The sequence below is a fragment of the Pleurodeles waltl genome, chromosome 5, assembly GCF_031143425.1.
Source record: "Pleurodeles waltl isolate 20211129_DDA chromosome 5, aPleWal1.hap1.20221129, whole genome shotgun sequence".
NCBI lineage: Eukaryota > Metazoa > Chordata > Amphibia > Caudata > Salamandridae > Pleurodeles > Pleurodeles waltl.
In genome coordinates this window covers 1,315,953,890-1,315,961,811 of record NC_090444.1, presented here as the reverse complement: position 1 = coordinate 1,315,961,811, position 7,922 = coordinate 1,315,953,890, and positions in this window count along the sequence as shown.

Below are 7,922 nucleotides of genomic sequence, written 5' to 3'. Positions count from 1 at the left end.
TGATTGCAGGTCGCAATCAGCACGCAGCGCCACCCTGCTGATTATGATCTGGTTCTTCACCAGCTTTTTCATGGAAGTGAAACCACTATGAAAAGTTTGACAGAGAACAGGTGCAGGAGGTACGGGGGCCCCTGCACTGCCCATTCTCAGTGAGCATTGCAAGAGTAATGGTACCCCCTGCGGTGACCCAACTGTCAATGCACTCGGGCGGTCCGACTGCCCAATCACAACCTCATCGGGCGGATCTGCCAGGGGACTACCATCCCCACCAGGAACATTGTTCCCGACGGGCTGACGGCAGTCTTGGCCTCCTAGCTGATTTCAACCTTGTTCTCTGTCAACTTTTCATGGCGGTCTCTCTACCATGAAAAGGCTTGCAGATAACAAGTGCAGGGGGCCACAAGGGGCATGGGCAGTGCACCGTCGGTGCAGACAGTGCGCATTCCGAGGGTGTGGGCCGGCACCCTCTGTGCTGCGAGATAGCACTTAGCTCCTTTAAGGGAGCCGAGTGTTATCTCATAGCACTGTTCCCGCCACACTGACCAGCGGAAATGCATATTGCAGTGTTCCCACCAGTCAGCCAGTGGGGACATTGTAATATGCTTGGGGACCGAGATGCCACCGCCATTGCAGTGGCATCCTCCCTGCAAATTTGGTAGTCCTGTGGTGGGAATGCTAAACTCATAATGAGGGTGTAAATCATCATAAAGCATGTAACATAACACTATATAACATAACACATCAATACATTACTAAAAGAGTGTATGAAAACCCAAACAATACACTAGTGAAAAACACTACAATTAATACAAATACATGTACAAAACTACCCACAAACAACACTATAACTAACCTCTAGACCTCCCCCCTCAACCCCTCAGCCCTCAAAATCCTAAGAAAAAAGTTTTAAAAATGACATAACCTGTTCTGATGAACAGCAGCAGCTTACTGTGACCTGGATCCCGGAAAATAGGCTAAAAATGACACAATTAGACTACAAAACACAAGGTAGTGGTTATACAAGTAGCTGCTAAATTAAACTAAAAAATGATTACCTCCATAGAAATTAATGGAAAATAAAGTTAAAAATCTTCAATAAATGTATTCAAAATGTAACAAATGATTAAACATGTAAAACATGGCAAAAACTGTTGTAAAAATGTTTAACAAATTATAAAGTATAATGTAACTAAAAGTATAAAAAATATACATTTAGTTAATATATACTGAAAATACAGCTGTTAAAAGTATGTTAAAAATATGTATATTATACAATTTAATAACTATTAAAAAATGTTAAACCATAGAAAAAACATGAAAGTCTACAACTTACAAAACTATTTAAGTATCTTTTACTTTGTTTATGTAATAACATATAAATATATGTACTAAAGGTTGTTATATTTATCAATATATTAATGTTTTTGACAAGAAATGTATACTTTTAAAACTGTAAAAAGATACACTGAATACACTTTGAAAACATGAATTCAAATTGAAAAATGTATATGTCTTTATCCAATTAATATATGTAAATAATGTTATTTTTTTTTACAAATATACAACTAACTACTTATTAAATTATCTTTCTAAACACCAACAATACTAGTTAAATAAATTATATAAATTATTCTTACTACATATAAATACAATTTTAAAAACAGTATTTCACACTAAAATGGTTAGATTAAATAATCACACTCCGATGTTAATCATTTTAAAGAAATTGTTAGACACTAAAGGGATGTCATTTACATTCGCGACTCACGGGGCGCGGAAATGGCAGGGCCGGCCCGGAGGAGGGAATAAATGTTAAAATAATGTAAAAAAAAAAAAAACATCTGTATGCCGCTGCGCCTCCGTCTCCTCTACTTCAGTGCTGCAGGTACAGGCTCCCAGCCTGCCCTGCGGCCAATCCTGATGCTGCTCAGAGAAGCCAGGGTTCTCCCAGGCAGACTGGGAGCCTGTGCATGCTCTTTCCAGCCCGGCAACACATCCTACTGCGCATGTGTGTTTTGCTGGCCCGAGATGGCCAGCCAAACACACACGCATTCTAAGTGCACTCCGCCTCATTGCTCGTCACCCCGTGGCTCCGCCCCTTTTACAAGAAAACGATAATAAACACAGTTTAAAAGGTTTTGCAGCTGCTGTTGGGGGGCGACACTCCTCTACCCTTGTGGAGGAGCCGCCCCTGGCCATTTACCAATCCCACTTCAATCTAAAACAATTTGTTGAAGGTGTTGGACACTACATGGGTGACATTTACTATGCCCACTCCAATCTAAACCAAGTTGGGAAAGGTGTTGGGTACTAAAGAGGTAACATTCACTATGTTACCTCTAACTTACTAACTTACTCCAATCTAAGCCAATTTGGGAAGGTGTTGGACACTAAAGGGGTGACATTTACTATTCCCACACCAATTCAAAACATTTTACATAATGTGCTGGATTCTAAAACTTTTATATACCCAATCAATACTCCATACTCGCACATAGCGGCTCATTATGACTTTGGCGGTGATGCCAAAGGAAAACAGTCAAAGAACCGCCAGCACCGCCAATGCGGTCAGACCGGCACAGGCAATAAGAGCCACCAACAGTCCAGAGGAGGAGGAGGTTTCCGATGATGATGTACTGGATCCGGTCTCCCCTGTGGCACTCTCCCTGCCCTCCTTGGCCAGAAGCTCCCCCACTCAGATGTGCTCTGTCTGCTTCGACTGCCGATGCTGATGCTGATGCTGCAAAACAGAGTGAGGTATGGTCATCACATTCTCTACATACCACTTCAATCATACTTTACATATATACAGTTGACCAACAACTCCCAGTAGTATCAGTTAAGTGTCATCATCGTGTACAACCAGATACATTGTATATCCCTCAATGTTATACACCAGCTAAGCTACCTATCTCACACTAACAATGCCATGATATCAGTAAACCTATCACACTGACCATTCCATGACAAGGTGACTTTGCCACATGATACAGGGTCCCTATCCAAGGCAACATAGCCAAGCAACAATCAAGTTATAGTTTAGAAATGTGACATTGATTCTACAATTCAAATACATAAAGCCAACACATGCTAGAAATTAAGCCTGATGTCATGTACCAGTCAATGAAACTCAAGACAGCCTGGTGTACACAAGCCATACTCGCTTCATGTCACATAGTTAACAACATGCACACTGGATATATGCAATTATGCAACTCCTCTAATTGGCATACTTAACATTTTTGAGATGTAAGAGTCTGAGCAAATCACCTAAACACTACTAGTGATGTATGAAAGCATTGAAATGAATTGTAGACCAAGGCATCTAAGCCATTAGCCTCCTGCAAACAAAGTATATCAGTCATATAAGGGACCAATAAGCTCAGAGCATTTACTCACACAAAACAACAGGTAGTATATCTTCTGTTTCCAGTCAATGGACCACTGTCATGTGCACGAAGATGACAATCAGAATTAACTAATCATTTAATTATTCCATCAATAGCCCAATGGCTGGGTGGAAACATCATTATCCACACATCAGACATGAGTAGCCTTCCATCTGTCTGTGAAAAAATCAGAGGGACAAACCACATCTGATACTACCATGACAGGTACACACCCCATGATGCAAGCCAAATGCCTGAATACACATACCATACAACTCACATGTGTATTTGAACTACTACACCTGCACCACATTGGTGTCAGTGCAATCAACAGTTTTCCATACAGCCAGGACTCAGTAAACGTATCCTAAATAGTAACAGAAAGTATGGATATAACTCTTTACAATGTTTAATCATGACAGAACTTTGCAGTTTACTCATGAGATTGACAAAAAAACTGATAAGATTGTTACTGTGAATAAGAGTTATTTGCCTATTTATCATGCCTACAACAGTGTGGCTAAGGAAAAGCTGTGTAGCCAACTACCACCTACAGAACAAGGTACTAACATTCATAGCCCTGACGTCAATGTATGAGATCAAATAGGAGTCCAGCAAAACCTCCATGGTTCCCAACATGTAGGTTGTCCACTCCGATGAGACATTACAAAGGTCTACGTACATCCCTTTCTTACCAAAAGGGATCACCTTGTAACCGGTCTGAATAAGTTAGACAAGTATGTCATGTGAAATGTTTGATGGACATCACAGCCTCATATGACGCTGTCACTTTTAAGAAACCTTTTGAAAAGTAGGAATTACTTCAAATTGACAGACTCAGTGTTGCACATAGACATGGATCAAGTGACATTGCAATGGTCAGAGAGCGAGGAGCTGGACAACTTACCATCATGATATTGGGAGTAGTGACCTGTAGGTGGGAATGGACAACCACCAGGGTATGAAAAGCTGTATAGTGATACACATATGACACTGTCACATGTGCGTCATCATATGCTTTTGTACAGAGGGGACAACATAGGTGAGTAATATGTCCCTATACACACAGGAATGTACACACATGTGTACCATTGTTGGGGACTGTACATCAATGTATTGACTGGAGATATTTGACCCTTTGCACTTACCACATTGTCAGAGCTAACAATCTGTCACATCAGACACTAACCTGGTAAAGGGGTGAAATTGTGTTAGGTCTGTACTTACCCCCCCCTCCCGGGTGTCTGCTGTTCTGCCTTCAAATGACAGTCCAACTCCAGGTAGGCCACCACTAATATGTGGGCCATTAGAATGGTCAAGGTCCGATGGGCACCCCATCTTTCTTGGGAGGACATCCCCAGCTGGGCCTTTGCGGTCTTCTGGGCCCAGCATCTCAGGTCTTCTCACTTCTTCCTACAGTAGGTGCTCTCTTGGCGATTACCCACCAGATCACCTTCTTCTGATGGGTGTTGACCTGCATGGATGACACAGACAAGAGAATGTCATGTCCACATTCGCCTTTCCAAAACAAGCAGGGTGAAAAACAGGTTAGTGCAACTAGCCATACACAGACTGCCTTCAACATCCCCTTCAATGATAGATGACCATATGCAGACAGGCCTTGTGTGATGTTGAAACAGGCATACACCATGCATATCCAGCACCAGATTTCAGCTTGGTACATATGACCAGATCCCAAGCATATCTGTAAACATAGTATTCCTGTCATACCACCTTCAGTGATCATGTATTACTGTTAGTAGGTGGGTCAGGGAACACACATCACACTCTCTACTATGTTTCAGGACCCAAAATCTATCACAACACATGTGCACATGCCCATCTACCCACACATATAACCACAACCCTTCATTCCTCCACATTTCCTGGACATCATCATGAACTTGAACCATCAACTATTGTTTGTCATAACAAAGGATAGATGAGCAAATATACATATGTGTTCATGGTGCACTTACCTGTCCCTCTGTTGCACCATAGAGCTGTTCATATAGAGGTAGGACCCCCTTCACCAGCTTATCAAGCTCATATGGGAAGAAGGCAGGGGCCCTATCACCTGTAGGATGTGGCATGTTTGTTCCAGGAGCAGTACACAGCAGCTCAGGTCGTGGAGGTCTTGCTGGCAGCAGTGTCAGAAGTCAAGTGGGAAATGAAGTATGAGATGGCGGTCACATCCGCCACGTAAGACACCGTCACCGCCGGCGGACATCGCCATTGGCGCAAGACCGGCAAAGGCAGCAATGAGATCCAATGGCAATGTCCACCGAGGTTGTATCCACCTACCACCATGATGACTTCCTCCAGCATCGTTAGGTCATTTCCTAATCTCCAATACAGTAGGTCAGGCAGTTGCCATTTTAAGGTTTATAGATGATCGGTAAAGTTAAATTAAAGTTGTGTCACAAGCTGTGAAACATATCTACAACATTGTGTTCACTGCAGGCTGTGAGTAAATATGTAGAAATATGCAGAATTAAAGTACAGGAAGTAAACGTAATGAGTTATAAGTAATGTAACTTTAGTGGAATAGTCAGCAAACCAATGGCAATCTGAAATATGGTATTTATAACTTCTAAATGTGAAACATGGTAAGAATATAATTATCACAGAGACTTTTAGTGACATGCAATATGTATGACATATGTATTTTAATACTTACAATGGACAGATTGAGTTATACACATACATCCTGGTTTTATCGCACATAGTTACCCTGGCATGAGAAAAGTGAGAGAACCTCCAGTGTACCGTCCACTAGCAGACCTGCAGACCATGGACAATTGACATATCATCCAAATCTTCTGCCTGGCTAGGCATACAATCATGGATCTCTGTTGTCAGTTGGAGCCAGGTCTGATGCCTGACATTCGTAATCCCTATAGCATATCATCCATTGTACAAGTCATGTCAATGCTGCACTTCCTGGCCACAGGCTCCTTTCAAAATACCATGGCCCTAACTGCAGGGATGTCTCATCCTACGTTCAGTCTGGTTTTGAGGGCTGTACTGTCTGCATTGTTGAAACACCTGGACAGCTACTTCAGATTTCCACAACGTAAATATTTGGACCATGTGAAGGCTGATTTGTATGCTTTGGCATACATCCCACATGTGGTGGAAGCCATTGATGACACTCATGTAGCCTTTGTTCCCCCAAATGGCAATGAACAGGTGTGTAGGAACAGGAAAAACATCTGCTCCATTAATGTCCAAGTAGTCTGTTTGGCTGACCTCTACATTTCACAAGTTTGTGCAAGGTATCAGGGATCAGTCCATGATGCCTTCATCATGCAGAACAGCAATATTCCACTGCTGATGCCACAACAGTACACAGAGAGGGCCTGGCTGGTTGCTAAGTCATATATGTCATGCGTGTCTGTAACTTTTATCTGCTACCGAAAGTTAGGAGGCCCAATATATATGTTTGTATTTGTGTAACTATTCCTTATAGGGTACTCTGGCTACTCAAACTGTCCTTGGTTCTTGACACCTGTGAGGTACCCAAACACGCCAGGGGAAGTCTGCTTCAATGAGGCCCATGGAACGACAAGGAGTGTAGTGGAGCAGACTTTTAGGCTCCTGAAGGCAAGATTCCATAGCATAGATAAGTCTGGTGGAGCCCTCCTCTACTCACCCACCAAAGTATGTCAAATTATTGTTTCCTGCTGCATGCTCCACAACCGCTCCCTGAGATGTCAAATACCATTTATACCAAATGAGGGGGAGCCAGCAGTTCCTGTGGGTGAGAATTCAGATTTCCCAAGTGAGGATGACTGTGATGATGATGAAGCTGGAGACATCCGGGCAAATCTCATCAATCAGTACTTCACCTGACTGTAGGTGTCTGATGTCCTGTAATTTAACTAACTCAATGGGATACTGGGGGGGGTAGAGATGCTTGATAAGGGTCTTAGCATGACCATCAAACAGGTCATAAGTAGCTTCAAAGCACATAACTCAGATGTGCATGCAGAATACTACATGGAGTAGTGTGCAACTTTTTGATCACCAGAGTCTAAGTTTGTCACAATGCACGATGAGAGTTACCATTGTATATAGGACATAGCAGTATGATGTTTTACAATGAATTCCTCCCTATACCTTATTTATGACATTTTTATTTTGCAGATGACTTCTCAAGGTCATTTGGCAATATCTGACAGTGTCACAGGCAGGTGGCATTTGCAGACTGACATGTGAAGTGAACATGGATTGAACCAGGTACTGTCAGGTATGAGAATTGTGGTATGTGAGTTCTATGCCCAGACTTTCAGGACAGTGGGATGCTAGTGTCATATTCCACAACATAGACCTGTTTGCCAATGGAGGTAGGGCCAATGATGGCATGTGTTTGGTCTCATGTCTTTGACACATGTCATCCTGTGCAATCCGTACCCTCAACCTTCTTAATGGCTTGATTTTGAAAATACCTCATTTGTATGTAGCTGTTACTGTGTTTCCACATATAAGGTCACTGTGCATGTGTATCAAGACTGACATAGGTGAGTAGCA